Below are 21225 nucleotides of genomic sequence, written 5' to 3' on the forward strand. Positions count from 1 at the left end.
GACTTCATATTCCAGGATGTCTGGCTCTAGGTGAGTGATCACACCATCGTGATTATCTGGGTTGTGAAGATCTTTTTTATACATTTCTTCTGTGTATTCTTGCCACCTCTTCTTAATATCTTCTACTTCTGTTAGGTCCATACTATTTCTGTCCTTTATTGAGCCCATCTTTGCATAAAATGTTCCCTTGGTATCTCTAATTATCTTGAAGAGTCTTTCCCATTCTATTGTTTTCCTCTATTACTTTGCACTGATCACTAAGGAAGGCTTTCTTATCTCCCCTTGCTATTCTTTGGAACTCTGCATTCAAATGGGTATATCCTTTTCTCCTTTGCTTTTCACTTCTCTTCTTTTCACTGCTATTTGTAAGGCCCCCTCAGACAGCCATTTTGCTTTTTTGCATTTCTTTTTCTTGGAAATGATCTTGATCCCTGTCTCCTGTACAATGTCACAAACCTCCGTTCGTAGTTCATGAGGCACTCTATCTATCAGATCTAGTCCCTTAGATCTATTTCTCACTTCCACTATATAATCATAAGGGATTTGATTTAGGTCATACCTGAATGGTCTAGTGGTTTTCCCTACTTCAAGTCTGAATTTGGCAATAAGGAGTTCATGCTTTGCCTATTTTGGACATTGCATATAAATATGATAATTTAATAAGTGGCATTTTTGAGAGGCTTCTTTCACTCACCAGAATGTTTTCAAGGTTTATCCGTGTTGTAGCATGTAAGAATGGTTTATTCAGTTTTACTGTTGAATATATTCTATGGCAACACACTCCAGTATTTTCATCTGGAGAATTCCATTGACAGAGGAGCCTGGAGGGCTACAGTCCAAGGGTTGCAAAGAGTCGGACACAACTAAAGTGACTGAACGTGCATAAATATACTGTATTTTATTTATCATTTAGTCACTTGACAGACGTTTTGGTTGTTTCTACAGTTTGGCTATTATGAATAATGCTGCCATGAACATTTATGTAGAAGTTTTTGTGTGAATATCTATTTTAATTTTTCTTGTATGTACGCCTAGCAATAAACTTGCTGGTCACATGGTAACTCTGTGTTTAACCTTTTGATGAACTCCTCATACGGAGAATGATAATAATAATAACTATCTTAACTAACTGTCTATTTTCCAAAGCAGTTATATCATTGTAAATTCCTATTAGCAGTGTATGAGGGTTCCAAGTTTTCCACATTCTGGTCAACACTTATTATTATCTGTCTTTTTGATTGCAGTTATCCTAGGTGGTGTAAAATGGTTTGTCATTATAGTTTTGATTTGATTTGCATACTTTGTATAATTTCAAACCTTTAAGATTTGTTTTGGATTGTTTCATGGCCTATCATATGCTATCCTGGAGAATATTCCATTTGTACTTGAAAAGAATGTATACTCTACTATTATTGGGTAGGGTGTTCTATAGATGTCTGCTTTGTCTAGTTTGTTTGATCTTTTAGTTGTTCTATCTATTATTGAAAGTGGGGAATTACAGTCTCCCAATGTTGTTGAATTGTTTCTCTTTTCCTTCAATTCTGTCAGTTTTTACTTTATGTATTTTGGGGTGTGTTGTTAGGTACGTACATGTTTATCATTGTTATATCTTCTGATTTATTGACACTTTTATCATTATATAATATCACAATTTATATTTCTATCAACATTGTAAGGTATACTTTGTCTGATATGAATATAGTCTCTCCAATTTTCTTATAGTTGCTATTTGCCAAATGTATCTTTTTCAATCCTTTTAACTCTTTATTTATTTGAATCTTTGGTTCTGATATGTGTGACCTAAATACATTATATATTTGGATCTTTTAAAAAAAATCTAGTCTGCCTTTTGATTAGATGATTTAACCAATTAGAACTTAATGTTATTATTGATATACTTGAATTTATGTCTATCAGCTTACTTTTTCTATATGTCTCATGTTTTTTTTGTTTGTTTGTTTCTCTCTTTTTTTCTTAACTGCTTTCTTTTCCACTGTGTGACTATTTTCTAGTTTAGCATTTTAATTCCTTAAATTAGTTGCACATTGGGATGGGGCTAAGCGAGGATATATGTATAAATCTATGTCCACTACTGTGTGAATTATTCAGGCAGTTATCAACACAAAGGAAGATATTATCAGATAAATAATACATAAGAGAGAGCAGTGTTCCCATGGCATGAAAGAATGCAGAGAGGAAATACAGACCTTATTATATGAGACAGGAAATTCTGCTTATAGGTTAAAAATATTATGGTTAAATGCATTGAGAATTAACTTAAGAAGGAATATTTGTCTGTGAAAAACTGACATATAATTTATAGAAAGCTACAAAAACTCAAATTATTAGTAGATGTAATTATTTTCTTAATGCTGGTGTAATTTATCAGTGTCCATGGAATTACATGGAATCTCCAAGGATAATATTTCAAAATTAGAGGTAAATTCTAGATCTGCCTCTGCCATTATTTTCCCACTCAATTTTTTAAAACACTTTGTATCTATAAGGAACTATATGACTTTTCTTAAACAAACTATTTAACTTCTTATTCATAAAATAAAAGGATTAGATTTGGTAATCTCTCAGGATATTTTTCCTGCCCTAAAATCTGATTGTAAAAGGCACATTTAAAGTGATCATTCCCTCATTAATTCAGCAAATATTTCTTGATTATCTCTAGGTGTGAAGCATTGTTTTAGAAACAGTGACCCTGGTAGATGTAATTCCTGCTTTCATGAAAGTAGCATACATTTAAACAAATAACAACAAAGGTGATGTCTTTCATGAAAGAGAAAGCATACAATGTTGTAGGAATATAAGTCAGAATTTTCCAACCAACCCTGGTGGAATAGGGGATCTTTCAAAGAAGGTTTCCCTGAGGAAGTGAACTTGATCCTACAACTTGAAGGATGAGTAAGTGTTAACTGAAAGGAGACAGTTGAAAAGAGGGAAGAAAGTTCTAGAAAGTGCTGAAAACATGTCTGAAGCTCAGGGACAAAAGATAGCTTAAAAGGGGTTTGAGAAACTTATATAAATCCAACATGGCCAGTATTCAAGGCCTAAAGTAGACAGAAATGAGCCTGGACGGGAAGAAGGGAGATTTCACAGAAAGCCTTATGTCAGCTGCTTAAAGAGGTGGCTACTTCATCCATGGACAATAGCAGGATATCTAAGCTGAACTGAATTTGTCTTTAAAAAGATGACTCTGGCTGTGGAGCAGAGGGGAAACTGGAGGTCTATGAAGTATCTAGATGATCTGCACTGGGTGTGTGTGAGGATGGAATGAAGTGAATAATTTGAAAGATATATAGAAAATTAAGTGGAAAACATTTGCTGATAGATTGAATGCAGAAGCTAATTAAATAACTAATAAATTAAAACTTTACTTCTTGTCTAAAATGATTTAATATACCTTATGAAGATGCTTACAACTTAGACAGGCAATATATATTTACATGGTTTCTAAACTGAGGACTAGGGAAAATAAGAATTTAAAATATAGCAGCCAGGAAAATTGGTCCTTGAAATAAAAGCCCTAAACTTCTATTTTTTTTAGAAAAAGAAATGAATACCAAATGTGGGAAATTTGGGCATATTTATGGTTATCTCAAGAACTGAGAAGCAAGAAAATGTATTTGCCTGAACGAGTGTGTGCTCAGTTGCTAAGACATGTCTGACTGTTTGCGACCCCATGGACTGTAGCCCACCAGGCTCCTCTGTCCATGGGATTTCCCAGGCAAGAATAGTGGAGTGTGTTGCCTGAGGAGATGGTCTTAAATAATGGAATAGTGGTTTTCATCTCAGTGTGTGTGCTTAGGTGTGAAAGATCTGCTGCTTCTCTTTATTTTCCATGAATGAATTTGATCTTGGCTTTGAGGACAGAGTGACAGAACATGAACATCAGTTGTTCTGGGGGGCTCATCAAATTCCTGCAGTGCCATTCAACCCTTTGGATCCTTCTGTGACTTCCATGCAGTGTCTGGGATTCAGGGATCTGAGTCAAGTATGGGACTTGGATATCAGTTAGGTCTCATCAGGTAAACAGAAGCCACATTAGGTTGTTCAAATAAAAGGAACTTGATATGGAATTTGTTTCATAGGTGACAAAAGACTTAAAGAGCAAATAGAAATCAGAGTAACCAAAGATAATATAGGAAGCCACCACCACTTCTAGCAATAGAAAAATAAAAGGAGAATGGGTGTACCAGGATCTAGAAGCCTGGAAGGGGTCTGGCAGAATCTATTCTTAGATTTCTAAGTAGGAGGTAACATGTACCTTGGAATGTGAACCTTGGAATGATGGTGGAACCTTGGAATGTTGAGGCTGATGCTGGTTACATAAAAAGAATGTGAAAGTGGAGGCCAACTGCTGTTGTTGGGGTCATGCAGACAAGACCCCAAAAAAGAAAGGTGGATTTTTTACCCCCTCCTTCCGTCTTTTAATCTGCCCCTAGAGCCCTCCTGTGGCAGAGCACAGCAAGGATGCCAGATGACAAAGGAGTCTGGGAAACAAAATTTTAGAGTCCTAGTTCTCACATCATAGGTCAAAATATAGAAGGGTGATTTGGAACTGAGATCGTCAGGTAAATAACAGGCTTATAGGGGACCATGTTCCTGGCAACCTTGCTGTCCCAGGACTCATGAGTCCTTCTCCTTTCTGCTGCTCATCCTCTCCCCCAACCTGAGGGGACTCCTTTCTGCCACTGGCTTTTCCAAATCTCTCAAATCCTGCTGCAGCTCTGTCCTTTCTTGCAGTCATCTGCAGTAAATGTTCCTGGTCCATGAGAACTGGAGCCTGAATCATTAATAACCGAAAGACCAATTCTCCTTTCCTTAAGGACAGATCTCCTGGGGTGTGATGGTAAATGTTTGCGTTCTGTCCTTCTTATATAGAGAATAAAATAGTAACAAAGATGTCACCTTCTGTAATAAAGCCGAGAAGCTGATGATGTCCACAGTTCTGACGGTGGTGACCACATTCACACTCGCCCTCGAAGACATCCAAAGCTTATTCCCAGGAACCTGTGGATATGTTACCTTATGTTGGAAAAAAGGCTTTGTAGATGTGATTAAGCTAAAACCTTTGAGATACAAGGGTTGTTCTGGATTATCTGGGTGGGCCCAGTGTCTCCCCTGGAGTCTACCAGGTCTTCCCTGGTGGCTCAGACAGTAAAGAATCCACCTGCAGTGTGTTGAGACCCAAGTTTGATCCTTGGGTCAGAAAGATCCCCTGGAGAAGGGAATGGCTACCCCTTCCAGTATTCTTGCATGGAGAATCCCATGGACAGAGGAGCCTGGTAGGCTACAGTTCATGGGGTCTCAAAGAGTCAGACACGACTCAGCGACTAACACTGGTTCAAGTGTAATCACACAGTCCTACAGAGGAAGTAGGGGGATCAGAGTCAGAGAAGGAGATGTGGCCATGGAGGCAGAAGTTGGGGGGCTGTAGGGACAGGAGTCGAGAAGTGCAGGTGGCTTCTAGAAACTGGAAAAAGCGAGAGGCTTCCTATCGCCTCCAGAAGGAAAGCAGCCCTTCCGACACCTCAGTTGAGCCCAAGCCCCATAAGACTAATTTCAGACTTCTGACCTCCCCATCTGTGTTGTTTTAGCCCAAGTTTGTGGTCATTTGTTACAGCAGAAATAGGAAACTAGTTCACTGGCCATCTACTGTGTGGCTGCAGCTGAGTCTTAGTCCCTGGGCTGAAACCCGTACAAGCACCAGTTACATTAAATCCACTCAACACCTCAATAAGGTTGAATAGTATCATTCTCATTTCACAGGTGAGAAAACAGACTCAGAGAGATGAAATGAATAAGCCCCACTAACTCCGGAGCCATATGGTCAGTATGGAGGGAGCCAGCACTGGGAGGCTGTGAGTCTGTATTAAAAGTCTGTACCTCTAACCCCGATGAGAACTGCCTCCTCGTGAAGCCTGTTAACAGGGACTATTGCATAAAAGGTGAGCAGTTTTGTGTATATGTCTACACGTTTGCATATTAGCAAGCAGAGCAGCAAAGTGTTAAATGTGTTGGTTGAAATGGCACCTTGAAGTTTTGTTTATGATATATATATTTAATTTAATTGATGAATTTATTTATGTTGGACTGGGTCTTCATCTCTACACATGGGCTTTTCTCTAGCTGCAGCGAGCAGGGGTTGCTTTTCATTGTGATGCATGGGCTTCTTATTGGAATGGCTTCTCTTGCTGCAGGGCACAAGCTCTAGAGTATGGGCTTCAGCCGTTGCGGTACTCCAGCTGAGTTGCTCTGACGCATGTGGAATCTCCCCAGACCAGGAATCAAACCCATGTCGTCTGCATTGGCAGGTGGATTCTTATCTACTGCACCACCAGGGAAGTCCTATATGCATTTTCCACTAAAAATTGTTTTAAATTGCTGATTTAGCTCAAATCAGAATCCCAATGAGTCCTGCACATTACATACGATTGCTGTCTCTTTAGTGTCTTTTAATCTAAACAGTTTTCTTCCCTCTTGTTTTCATGTTGCTTGTTTAGTTTTTCATGCTGCTTATTTCTTGGTTGGTTTGTTTGGACAGGAAGTGGAACTGACAATCTGCTGAAATAACCACGTTCTTGTCCTATTTTTAATTTTATATCTTTAAATGTCTGATAAATAAAATTATTTTGCCTATTCGCATCCCAAATATTATGCACTTTGCCATCATATTGTTGTTGTTTAGTCCTTAAGCCGTATTTAACTCTTTGTGACCCCATGGACTGTAGCCCTCCAGACTCCTCTGTCCATGGGATTTCCCAGGGAAGAATACTGGAATGGGTTGCCATTTCCTTTTGGAGGGGATCTTCCCAACCCAGGGATCCAACCCGTGTCTCCTTCATTGGCAGGCAGATTCTTTACTGCTGAGCCACCAGGGAAGCCACTTGCCATCATATAGCCACTTTAATTAGACTTCAGTTAGTATTGTATTATTTCTGAGACCCAATTACAACACCTTGAAAGGTATTTTTATATTAAAGTGATTTGGGTGCATTGCCACAAGTTGAGTTTATAACCTCCCCTTTTTCTTCAATTTCCATGAGGATATTCAGACTTTTAAAAAATCCACAGTTGATAATGTTTAACCATGCTACCCTTTAGTAATCCAAATTTTACCAAATCATTTTGGTATATCAGTTGTCACTGTGTTATATTTTGATGACATTGAAGTCCCTCTTTAGACTGCTCAGAAAAATATGTAAGCAAATAAGAATGCAAGGTAAATGGTCTCTGAAACACATTCATATATAGAAATATCAAATGGATCTCCTGCTAAAGTGATAGCATATTTAGATTTGATATGTCAGGAGTCACTTATGTACTGAACATAGAATATGACTGATCTGCAGTGACCAAAACCCTTATCTATTGCCTCCTTTATCGCCATCATAAACATATAAATGTTTTATTCCAATGTGTACTGCCTGTATTTACCCCACTTTTATAGCCAGGTTCTATTTCTGATACAGTTAGCCTTTATGTTTTTATTCCATATGAGAAGTTTTGGACCATGAACTCTTCCTTCTATTATATTATCCAGCAAGTTTGGAAACCAATGCAACAGCTGAGATGTTTTATTTTCACTTGATTGGCTTCCATAGATACATCATTATTGATCAAAGAACTATAATGTATATGTATATATATATATATATATATGCTACTGGGAATATACAGGTAAAACAAAACATACCCGAATCTCCTTATTTATAGGGTGTTGAGAGAGAGAGAGATCATAGGAAAGCCAGCAAGTGCAATTCAGACTCATCTTTCCCTTTGGCAACCTTCTTCCTATCTACTTTTCATATGTTTCCAGTATGTTTGGACACAGTGATTTAATCCGCATACGAGGAAGCCCAGTGCTATTGGAAGCTGATGAGATGGTGTTTGTTACAATTTCATTCAGTTATGGGGTGGAAGGGAGGTTAAAGGATGAAGGAGAATAAGGGGGGGTTAAAAAGAAGAGGAAAGTCAAGAGAGACTGTGGGTAAACAATGAGAAAACCAGTGGAGACTAGAAACATGAGGAAAATAAAGTACCGTTAGCATGGAATTGAATTTTAGAGAGAGTAACTCAAAACTCACCAACAAAAGTTTGCATAAATTGCAAACATTGGGTTTGATTAAAAGCTAATCCTTCCTAAGTCATAACAGACTTCTCTTTATTTTATTCACCTAAAGTCTCATTGTGTTTATAGCTCAGCTTTTCATTACTCTTAAAAAGAAGAAAGTCAATTAGTATTTCATTGATTGCAAGGTTACCTTCTTTTGTAGATATTATTTTATAAATATAACCTTGGCTATCTATTATTGTAATTCACATAATAAAGCAAAATATTTAAGGCGACATTTTGCTATTTCACATTATAGTCATTCATTTTTACCCTTTGTTAGACAAACATACGTATGCACCCAGATCCTAATTCCTGGACAAATCATTTTCACCCCTGCTGACATTAAAGATATTTTTAGATATTTAGGTTAATATTTTTAGATATTTAGGTTACTATTTATAAATAATCTCTTCTTTCAGTATAATCCATGATTTCTCTTTATGTAAAATTAAATACTAATTTGTAAAAGCTATAAGTTAAGATTGAACATTTTTAACTTAGCCAAAGCTATAAAGTTCAGTTTATTCATTCTTTAGCTATTCATAAGCCCATTTTCAATACTCTTGTGTTATAGAAGGATTAAATTACAGCTTTGCAGTAGATTAGGTTTCTTTGTATTATAGTATTTATACATCTGGTTGGTCTATTATCCATTTTCTCTGTACTATCTTATAAACTGATTAGGACATAACTCTTTTCTCTATTGTATTCATAAGAGCCCACCATAGCATGGATTTAAAAAGCAAAATTAAATACCTAATATTTCTGGCTTAGAAAATCATTGGTTCTCAATCCCTGTATTGTAATTCTGTCTATAGATCTACCTACCTACATTGAGCTTTAAAAAGAAAATGCAATTAGAGACACAGATTGCTGTGAAAGAGGAATTATATTCTACCAACAGTAATGAGTAAAATTTCCCCATTCCTGACCCCAGATAGGCCATCTTTGAGCCTCATTATAGGAAGGCTTGGATGACACTCATGTCTTAATACAATACATAATATATAAGTATGTTCACAGATCAGTTGGCATTTCTTTGGGCTTTAAGAAGCTGAGCCTTTGTGTCCTAAAATTATAGGCACATAATCCGTGAATCTGCTGTGTGGCCAAAAAAAGAAAAAGACTTGAGCATGCTCTTTTTGTTTGCTGAAGACTCAATATGCAATATGAAAGCGAGATGTTTAGTATTTTACTAAGCGATAAAATGTCATTCAAGTGATAATACCCTTCACCACTTAGCAGTTTCCAGCTTTCATGTTTAAGAAAACAGACTAGATGGACTGGTTAAATCCAGCTAAAGGTAAGGGGGCTTTGCAAGCGCTTCCTTACAGTTTTGGGAATCTAGCTATATAGTCTACCAAAAACGTGTATGCCAATTTAGAAATGCAAGCTGGGCAGAAATGGGCAGTGGTGAAGGTTTGCGTATGTAGGAAAATGTGCCTGGAGATTGGCCTGATTTGTAAAATCCAGTGTTATTTTTATTTGAAAACAATGACAGTAAGAGTTGAAACTGTTCCTGTTGTCCCTCCCCTGGGCTTCCCATAGTGGTCAGGGCTTCTTACTCTCTGTGAAAGTTGCTCGGTCATGTCTGACTCTTTGCGACCCCATGGACCATACAGTCCATGAAATTCTCCAGGCCAGAATACTGGAGTGGGTAGCCTTTCCTGCTCCAGGGGATCTTCCCAACCCAGGGATCAAACACAGGTCTCCCACATTGCAGGTGGATTCTTTACCGCTCAGCCACTACTGTCTGTGATGGTTTCCTAATTACCCCTCTGCACGGTTGTTCTATGAGCTTCTTCGGGGCAAGGACTCAGTTTATCTAAGTAGTGGCCCAATCACAGTGGCTGGCTCAGTGGCAGGCACTTAGTAGGTGCTCGTGAAATGTGTGTTGAGTGAAATGAGTGAGTGAGTGAATACAACGAGCTTCTCTTGAAATATTCTTATACTCCCATCTATGAGCTCCATGGACCAAACCCTCCACTGGCATATATGTGTATGTATCCATGCTTAATCACTCAGTTACATCTGACTCTTTGAGACCCCATGGGCTGTAGCTCCCACCCCCCACCCCCACCAGGCTTCTCTGTCCATGGAATTTTCCAATCAAGAATACTAGAGCAGGTTGCCATTTCCTACTTTAGGGGATCTTTCCCACCCAGGGATCGAACCTGAGCCTCTTGCTCCTCCTGCATTGGCAGGCAGATTCTTTACCACTGCATGACCTGGGAAACCCACATCACAAATACTCAGAGGTTTGTCGCTTGATTGACTTGAGAGGAGCATTCAGATTTGTAGATGGGAAACCAAAAGTCACCAATAACTTACATTTAACATGCTTTTCCTTTCTATTAATATGACTTCAAGTATCTTAATATAATTGTCCCAAAGGCCTTTTAGATCATCCCCTGGGTACACTTACACAGTCTTAGAAAGGCAACGTAGGGATCAAAAAGTTGCCTGTATAATTAGCTTATACTCCTTTGCTTAGCTGCATAGAAAGTCTGGGAAATCCTAATGAGTATTGAGAGGTATAAAAAGAGGGTTGCAGATTTAGTCACAGATCACTCATATCATTTGATGTCTTCTCCGTCTTCTTCCTTTCTCCTCTTTCTCATTTCCTTTCCCATTACTCCTCTTCCCACCTTATCTCTTGTCCTCTTCTGCCTGTAGGAGCTTCCCAACCTATGAAAATGTGCATTGGACCGTGGCCTGTATAGTCCCCGGAATTGTTCTCAGGGTGAAAAACCTTCATGAGTGTTAGAAACAATTAACATTTCCATTTACAACTAGACCCAAAGCTTTCTGAGTGGCAAAGATGTAAATTTATTTTAACCTTAAACCTAATGTATAATTTTTGTGTGAGAAACCAGTAGTGGGAGACTAGTGTGATTGGGAGATACATTTCAATTAATTCTTCCACCAATACCTTATCTCTTCTGCATCAGAACCTTTTATAGTGGTAAAATTAACAATTATGCAGCTGATGGCTGGCTAAATCCACCGGGGGAACGGAGAGAGCCTCAGATAACACGACACATATAAATCATTCAGGAGAACAATTCATGAAAGAAAAGTTATCTGTGTTTGGGATGACATTGGAAGAGCTAAATAGGAGTCAATTTGAAGAAGGGACATTTAGGCCCATTGTCCAGCTTGCCTTTTTTTTTTTTCTAATTGTGTCATAATATACATTTTTAAAATTAATTATCCATTAGTGGCAAGATAAATGTCTCTTCTTGCATAAAGGAAATAACAGCCTTGGTGGTGAAAGATTATTTTACCTGAGTAGCACTCAGAAAGAAAGCTGTTACCAGGTAAAGTGGCAACCATCCTTTGAAGAAGCACAATGAAGGGTGACAGGCAAGCCCTTGTTTACCAAACTGCATAGAGGACCAGTGGACTTCAGCCCACCGACCAGTTACATCTGGAGAGGGAACCAAGCCTGAAATGGTGTTATACCAGACCACACACTTCACCAAGTAGTGAGGACTTCAGACTACAGCAGCCCTATGAAAACTGGGTCCTAGGGAGTACCAAGCGGTATTTGCAGGGTTTCTTGCCCTTAATATTTGGCAAGCGCCTGGAGGACTGACCTCATGCCTAAACCTTCATTCATCTTAAAAGACGTCTATGCTGGTACTTTTCATAAACGTCTTGTTCCTAATGTGGGGAAAAGATATATGTATACATAGATTCTGGGACAAGCTAGAATTTATTTATTTTTATTGGAGTATAAATGATTATGACAATGACATGGTTAGTTAGCATCACCAACTCAATGGACATGAGTTTGAGGAAACTCCAGGAGACAGTGAAGGACAGGGATGCCTGGCGTGCTGCAGCCCAGGGGTTCATAAAGAGTAGGATGTGACTTAGCAACTGAAAACAACAACAACTTAGTAGGTTAACAATGTTGTGATAGTTTCAAGTGGACAGCAAAAGGAATTCAGCCATGTATATACATGTATCCATTCTCCCCCAAACTTTCCTCCCATCTGGGCTGCCACATAACATTGAGCAGAATTCAATGTGATATACATTAGGACCTCAACAGTTATCCATTTTAAATATAGCTGTGTGTATATGTCTATCCCAAACTCCTTGACTATCTCCTCCCTCCATCTTCCCCCTTGGGCAGCCATAAGTTCAGAAACAAGCTAGAATTCAATAGGACCAATTGCCCAATACTACAGCCTAGAAAATTCCATGGATGGAGGAGCCTGGTGGGCTACAGTCCATGGGGTCACAAAGAGTCGAACATGACTGAGTGACTTCACGACAGTCTTGCAAGTGATCTGTTTTATTTCTTTATGAGCTCCGTTGCTTCAGCCGTGTCTGACCCTTTGCGACCCCATGGCCTATAGCCCACCAGGCTCCTCTGTCTATGGGATTCTCCAGGCAAAAATACTGGAGTGGGTTGCCATGCCCTTCTCCATGGAATCTTCCCAACCCAGGGACTGAACCCATGTCTCTATGTCACCTGCTTTGGCAGTCAGGTTCTTTACCACTAGCACCGCCCGGGACACCCAAGTACACGTATAGCTATGACAATATTATGTATGTAATAAAACACTCTTTGTCCTTGTACATTGTAGCTTGAATTGTTTGCATGATTCCTTCTGTTATTTCCATAATTTCAAGGTTAAAAAACTCCTCCAGGTTTTGTCACTGAAGGATGGTTAGACTGGTTAGATCCTGCCAGACCACTTTCCTCCTTTGCCCAGTGAAAACTCTTCCATACAGATCACTAAAGATAAAATCACTTGAGAATTTTTCAACACGTTAAATATTGAGAGTGAACAATGTTCTGAGCCCCTGACAAATTTTCCACTTTTTAAGAAACTGACGTTAGCTGTTATTGTGTATGAAGTCATACGTGCTGGTACTCAACACATTGCACGGCACTTGTCACATAGCAGACACCTCAAAAATGTGTTTCCTTCCTACCTTTCCTGTATTAAGAGGTATCTATTCCTTCCCATGAGACTACTTTCTCATTGGCAGAGACTCTTTGTTACCTGACTGTTAAACTCCAGCCCCTAGGCCAGGGCTTGGTACAGAATTGACCTCAAATACCTAGTTGATACTTAAATAACTAAAAGTATGAATAAACTCTCAATGAATAGTATAACTAGAAAAGGTAGCGTAAGTCCCATTTTTCAACCTTAATTACTATTTGTCAACACATTATACAAGTTCTGCAGGCCTACTTTTATATATTTGTGTTCCAGGCTATGAAGATGTATATATAACTAATTCCATTCTCTTTCAAACTGGCTCTAAAGATTTGATGGATCAAGGGTCTCTTTTAGGTTACTTCCAACTCATCATCATTTTCCCAGGCATGTGTGCGATTCCTTTCCCTGTGTGTGAAGGATCTGAGTTGTAGTTGGAACTGAAGTAAGAGTTGTTGAATTTGAAATCAGATTCTTTTCTTTTTCATAGTTCTTATGAATGATCCCATATCTTCTTTACCTCATCTTATGTATTTTGAACAACTACTTTTGAACAACTTCATTCCCTGGACTAAAGATTGCATTGTTTCTCTTCTAGGATGGCAGACTTAGTACTAGCTTTTAGACAGAGTATTTTCATCAAATATTAACATTGGATTGCATCTTTAATTAGTAAAAATTATTCTTTTCCCATATTACATGATTTCAAAGAGCTCTCTAAATTTTGTTTTGCCTTCCCCTTCTTAAAATCACCTGGGCATTGCATCGCTTCTCCCTACCTAGCGGTGTGCTCTTTCCAGTATTCCTCCTTCTCCTGGGACTCAGACTCTGCTAGGCTTGCTTCTCATGGTCTGCGGTCTTTCCTTTTATTGACGGTTTCCTCTACCCACCCCCCACCTTTGCCTCTTTTCCTTTTCCTTCCTTCCATTTCTCTTTTGGGAGACTTCAGACAAAGCTTTGCCGTCTAAGAAAGGGTTTTTCATCTTGCTCTCAGTTAACACTTAGCTACCTTCTATCTGTGGTTTTCCTGACTCGTTTCCAAATGATCATTTGTGTTTCCTTTTCTCCCATGTCCCTTCATGGAATCTGTTTTATTAACCTTCCCCACCACTCCAGCCCCATTCTCTTCAACCCGTGTCCTCCTCTTACACCCAGAGAACTTGCGTGCACTTTTTAGGACTTCTGCTTCCTGTTTTGGTTTCCATTTTCATTCTGGGCCCTTAGAGCTGGCACAGGGGAGACTGCCTGAGCTTGACAGCAAACCTGTGTCCTTTTTTATTACAAAGAGCAGCCATGGCCCCACAGCGAAGACATTCTGGCAAAGCAATTTTTGTGTGTTTGGTTTTCCGTACCAGCTTTAGTTTTTTGCTGACTCTAAAAACCAAAACAAAGCAAACAAGACCACTGAACAACCAAACACTGACAAGTTTTTAAACAGTAATAGTCCCGCTTGCCTCAATTCTACGTTTGTATCTGTATTTCCAATCAAAAGTTTACCATTATTTTTATGGAAATTATTAATGCAGAAAAAAACTTTCTATTGCAGTCATGATGTTTTCTATGCCCATGAGAATGAATTGCATTCTGAATTATTAGGCCCTTCTTTCCAAAGTATGTATCCTTTTCTCTCAATACTGTGTCCAACCTTATATTTTTCCCTGATCACATGAATCACCCATTAAACTCTTTGTTTCCTGGAATTTGAATTGGAAAGGTTCTTGTTTAAAGAAAAAGCTCAGTAAGTTTTTGTTGGATGAATGGGGAAACCTTAATTTATCTCATGCCAGTTGTAATAATAATTAATATCTTCATCTCTGCCACTATTACATCATCTTTACCACAACAGCTAACACTTACTTGCTCTTTGCCAGGGACTAACCTTTAAAGACATTATCTAATCATAGTAGTTACATGTAAGTTTGTTTTTCTTTAGAATAACTTAATTTAGATTTCAAGCTTTCATTCTACTAAGATTGTAATGCTTTATCTCAGATACGTCAGGGTTTCCCCTTTTTCTGGGGTCATTTCAAAAAATCATGGGTGTGACAGACACTATTTTTTTTTTTTAATTTACTTTCTAGTTTTTGGCCACACCACACAGCATACGGGATCTTAGTTCCCCAACCAGGGATTTAATCTGTAGCTCCTAGAGTGGAAGGGCAGAGTTTTAACCACTGGACCACCAGGGAAGTCCCAATTTTGCAACCAATGTAACTCCCTCAGCTGTGTTGTTAACAGCATGCTGATATACTTTAATAAGTATAATATTAATATTATACTTTAATATATTTAATATTAATAAAATATAATTAATATTATATTGATATACTTTAATAAGTAAGCAAAGTGTCCAACTTACTACTCCATTTCTCTGCCTCATTTGCGGCTAGGGTACCCAATTCTGGCCAAGGAGACGTAAGAGAAAGCCAGCTGGAACTTCTAGGGTAGCTTTTGCATCCACAAGTGTTGATGCTGGCTCCTCACTCTCTCCTTTCTGCTTTGATCTCAGATATAATACCTGGAGCAGGGGTAGCAATGTTGTGGCCATGCAGAAAAGGCCTTAAATTGCATTAGTGAATTATAGAACCAATTTGAGTAATCATCTGTTTTTGGGCTTCCTATTATGTGAGAAAAACAAGTGACTATTTTTTAAAGCCACTGGAATTGTCTTTTACGCTTCTTACAGCTGAATGTAGTATTCCTAAGTAATACAGTAGGTTATGGAGTGCTATAGATGCAAAGTCCTTCATCGATAGCACTTCAGTGCTGTCTTCCTTCAGTCACTAACACCTCATCCAGCCTGGCATTGTCATTGAACGCAGGCCATAATTGAGGTCCCCTGTACCTAGCTAATGGTTGTTTTACACTCTGCAAGTTTGTATTCTAGTTCTTTGCCATGATGGTGCTGGTGGTGGTGGCAAGGGTGTCATCTGTTTTGGTGCCATTCTGGGATATCAGAGCATTTGCAAAGCTGATGGTAGGTCTGTCTGTGGTGGACTGTTACAATGGTTGCTCCTGTTTAACCACTCCATTGGGTATTCATGCTGTGTGTAGAGCTTTTCCATATTGACTCTAGGCTTGGTCTCTTGACTTGTATCAGCCAATGACACATTAGCAGGCTTGGTGCACGCAGAGGTTCAATAAGCTGCCTGTACACTGGGGCTTGTCTGCTTGGAACATTCCCAGCCATCGTGGTCTGAGAAGCCCAGTCTCAGAGAGAGATCACTGTAGGAGAACAGAGACACTCCAGTTGACCTTTAGCTGAACAATCAGTCAACAGCTTGTACAAACCAGAAGACTTGCAAATGAGCCATCTTGGGTATTCCAAGCCTGCTGAACCTCTAAATGTCTACAGTCCAGTTTGAACCATGTGGAGCAGAAGAATTGCCTAACTGAGCCCTGGCAATCCATGGAGTCATGAGCATTAATAAATCGCTTGTTGATTTAAGCCATCAAAGTTTGGGATGATTTGTTACCCAATAATAGATAACTAGAAAAGGTCCTTTTCCCCTAGATACACCATGATTTAGAGAATTGCAGTATTATAATGACTAGCACAGCTCTAAAATTTTTTTTTAAGATAAGTATTTGATTTTGACTTTTTGCTTCAAGGCTTAGGTATAATTTTTTGTATGTATGGAACACAAGAAGCCTGATACATTCATAAGCCAATTCAAAACAGTGCATTTTCTATTTTATTCTACTTAGCATTTATATAGTACTCATTATCACAAAATATAGATGCTTTACAATGTTATTATTTAGCATTTATATAGCACTTTTCACTTTCAGTGTATGCTACAAATTAATGTTTATGATTGCAAAATGACTATAGTCATTTAAATTTTAAAATTATTTCATAACCTTCCTTGTAGAGGATAAAATGTATAACCAATATTGGGCCTAATTTATATGTCGCTTGAGAATGTGCATATGTTGACTGTGTAGAGGGCTGGGTCCAAGGCAATGAGTAGAAATGGGGCATCAATGCCATTGTGACGAAGACCACACCAGAAAATCTGAATTGAAAAAATGAGTCCCAGCCAATTGCAATGTTTGATACAAATATCCCTTCAAGCAATATTTGATACAAATATCCCAGAAACCATAACTATTTGTACAGCAATTCAAGCTGGAGTAAGTACACCATAGTAGACCAGAGCAGAAGTTTTGGAATAAGACAACTGGAGAATGTTTTCAACCTCTCAGATTATGAACTTTTTTTTTAAAGACTTCTTTTTTTCATGTGGACCATTTTTAAAGTCTTTATTGAATTTGTTACAATATGCTTCTCTCTTATGTTTTGTTTTTTTGACCAAAAGGCATGTGGAATCTTAGTTCCCAGACAAGGGATCAAACCTGCACCCCCCTGCATTGGAAGCTGAAGCCTTAACCACTGGATCACCAGGGAAGTCCCAGAGATTACTAGCTCTTTATCCATAAAATGGATATTGATTTTATACACAATTTCATTGTGACAATGAAATTGGACAACACCAGTAAAAACACTTTGTGTAGGCCTAATACAGTGAAAATGTGTAAAAAATTAGAGCCATTCTTATTACTACTACTACTACTACTAAGTCGCTTCAGTCGTGTCCGACTCTGTGCAACCCCACAGACGGCAGCCCACCAGGCTCCACCGTCCCTGGGATTCTCCAGGCAAGAACACTAAGATTCTGTTATTAAGGTTGTTACTCAGGTCTGATTGGATGCTAGTTGAGAATTAATTGTTTAGTGTCACAAAGCTGTCTTGTTTTGAAGGGTGAAGGAATGCTGCAGCCCTTTCAGGTGATGAAAGTGCCAATTGTACCCTCTTGTACTCTGCCATCTTGTACTCTCCACAAATGATCATAAGGAGTAAATCCGTTGTAGGGTTTACTAAACCTCTGGTCTTCCTTGTCAGCAGAGAAGACTATCTGTCTTGCTCGGCTTAAGAACGCTCTTTATTGTTATGAAAGGAGACGTGGTCTAGGATTTCTCCACTGACGGGAGGAGAGAGCACCTGGCTTTCTGGTGAACCACCACCACTGCCCTGCTATACCCCGGGAAGTAGAGCTTTTCTTACTTAACAGCAGAGTCACCAAGATAGTAGTCCTTTCTTCCTAACAACAGGAGGAGTGACCTTGGCATTAAAATTCCCTATTGGGCAAACACACACTTAACTGGTACTGTCCAGGTTCAAGGAAGAAAATGGAGCCATCTTCCCTCTATTTCTGACAAAAAGGAAGTTAGTTGCTGAATCATTTTTAAATAGCTCTTTACACCGTCTTAGTGTCAAAGTTATCATTTGAATTCAATCTTACATTCTAAAAGGCTTCCCTGGTGGCTCAGAGGTTAAAGCGTCTGCCTGCAATGCGGGATACCGGGGTTTGATCCCTGGATCAGGAAGATCCCCTGGAGAAGGCAATGGCAACCCACTCCAGTATTCTTGCCTGGAGAATCTCATGGATGGAGGAGCCTGGTAGGCTACAGTCCACGGGGTTGCAAAGAGTCGACTTCACTTCACTTTACATTCTAAAAAGGCATAGTCTTTACGTGCGTGCGTGCTCAGTTGCTTCAGTCCTGTCTGACTCTTTGTGACCCCATGGACTGTAGCCCACCAGGCTCCTCTGTCCATGGGGATTCTCGAGGCAAGAATACTGGATTAGGTTACCCTGCTCTCCTCCAGGGGATCTTCCCAACCCAGGGATCAAACCTGCAGGGTCCTACATCTCCTGCCTTGTAGGCGGATTCTTTACTGCTTGAGCTACCGTGGAAGCCTATAGTCTTTTCAGAGCTACCCAAAGAGTTCTCCTGTATATTCTTAGATTTTTACTTTCTACAATTATCAGTATTACAAAATGCTCAGGTTGGTTTCCAAACCATTTGTCCAGTTGCTTGATCATAACATTTAGGGGCTTGGTTTCCTACCAGAAATTCATGTTTTCAGCTTGTTTTCAGACATAGAAAGGCAGAAACCTGGGCTTGAAAAAAGGTTTGTGCATCTGAATGCTTTTGCACTTAAAAAAAAATCTTCAAAACTGGAAGTCAGATAGAATGATAAAGTAGAAATTATTGTGTTACCTCTTTTTTCTTTTCTTTTAGAGATTGTTAACCAAATGTGGACAATTTTCTAAAATTCATGTATACTTTCAGAGTGAAATGTAAAATCTTGGGTTCGTGCATTTGTTTCAGGAGGACTGGCTGTCTTCAGAAGGAGCAGTTTTAATGACTCTTGAAGTTCTGTTTCTGTTTTGTAATGTGTTTGTTCTGAAAAACCGTGAAAACGTTTGCTTGAATATTTGATTAATTCTTATACAGATAATTGATAAAACCACCAAACTTTTCTGAGGTTGTCTTAAATCATAAGACTTCATCATTCTTGTGTGCTAAGTCACTTCAGAGTCCAACTCTTTGTGACCTTATGGACCATAGCCCACCAGGCTCTTCTGTGCATGGGCTCCTCCAGGCAAGAATACTGGAGTGAGTTGCCATGCCCTCCTCCAGGGGATTTTCCCGACCCAGGAATTGAACCCTAATCTCTTACGTCTCCTCATTGGCAGGCAGGCTCTTTACCACTAGTGCCACCTGGGGAGGCATTTTCAAATCTTCTTTTAATACTTTAGGATTTGGCCTTTGTGTCATTCTCAACTTCATTCTCCCCTCAAAACAAGAGCTTTGGAGAAAAACATGAAGGTGAAAACTACATTTAAAAAATGAGAGGGATTTCCCTGATGGTCTAGTGGCTAAGATTCTGTATTCCCAATGCAGGAGGCCCTGGTTCAATCCCTGGTCAGGGAACTAGATTTCACATGCTGCAACTAAAAGACCTCTTATGCCTCAGTGAAGATGGAAGATCCTGAGTGCTGCAAGACCTGGGGTACCCAAATAAATAAATAAATATTTTAGAAATTAAAAACAAATTAACCCTGAACTGTGCTATGGGCATAAATATGAAGTGTCAATTGAGGACAGTATTCAAGCTTCCTGTCCTTTGGATGCCTTTGTAAGATCCTAAAGGGCTGATTCCTGACCAAATAGGGCAGGAAAGCCTGCATAATTGGGGAGATGCTTCAGTAAGAGCTGAAACACAGTGGAAAGAGGAAGAACTGGAATTCAAGAAGAGCTAATAGGGAATATTTAAGAAGAAAAAGAAGATGATAGGAAATATGTTTGAAGTGAGAAATAATTGATACTTGAATATGCTGCATGCAAAAGGGGAAAAAAGAAGCCCACAAAAGAGGTCTTAAAGAAATGTGGAAAAGCCCTGGAGATGAAATGTTATATAAATATTGCTAGTCAGTTATAATCAACCATGGCAAAGCCACATGTTTTGTAACTGAAAGAACTGACAAAGGCAAAACAACCGACTCAGCACTGGATAAAGGGAGTTGGGGGAAAGAGCATTTATTAATTGCCAAAAATTAAATAAATAAATGGAAGGAGACTGGTATTTAGAGTGGCTGAGGCAAAAATACAAGGAGATCATGGATGGCATGAAAATGTTGAGAAAGTAGAATAAATGCTAGATCAAAAGAACTGGAAAACAGATTTCCTCCTTGGAGTTATGCTAGCATTAAATAAGGACTACTTATAAGGAACAACGAGAGCCCAATTCAGCAAGACTTAGAAAAAGGAGAGCCCACCAGCAAATCAAATCCAAAGAACAATATCTGTGGCAATTAGAGGGCGCAGATAAAATGCTTAACACCATTCTTATCAGGTGGGTCTCCAGGTAAAAACTCTCAGTGCTCCCGACTGCCCACTGCTCAGTGAACCCACCCTCAGGGTATCTCATCTAGGTCTTCCATCCTGCTTCCTCTAGGAGCTACCATTTCCCTCACTGAGAATTGCCCTGCGCAGGGCTCTTGTCCTCTGTCTCTTTTTTAAGATCTGTCCCTAAATCTCCTCTCCTCACCCCAGCCTTTATGTCTCCTATAGCAAATACATTTCAAATCACATCCTCTGCCATTAATTTGTTCAGCAAATACCTATGGACTGCCTCCGATGTACCTGGAACTTTTCTAGACTCTAGAATGATAGAGCTATTCTATAGTGATGATACAACAGACAGGAATCCTTGTCTTCGTGGAGCATATTTTAGTGAGGGGAGAGTGAAGAAACATCCTATGAATAATTAAATGCAATAATAGT

General features: G+C 39.1%; 1 non-coding gene across 1 annotated transcript; it reads left to right on the plus strand.

Moving 5' to 3' along the window:
• Positions 1–19799: 19799 nt before the first annotated feature.
• Positions 19800–19872, plus strand: TRNAG-CCC (transfer RNA glycine (anticodon CCC)). The gene has a single exon. It is a non-coding gene; the product is annotated as a tRNA-Gly (tRNA).
• The last annotated feature ends 1353 nt before the right edge of the window (positions 19873–21225 follow it).

The sequence above is a fragment of the Bubalus kerabau genome, chromosome 12, assembly GCF_029407905.1.
Source record: "Bubalus kerabau isolate K-KA32 ecotype Philippines breed swamp buffalo chromosome 12, PCC_UOA_SB_1v2, whole genome shotgun sequence".
In the NCBI taxonomy this organism is placed as follows: Eukaryota; Metazoa; Chordata; class Mammalia; order Artiodactyla; family Bovidae; genus Bubalus; species Bubalus kerabau.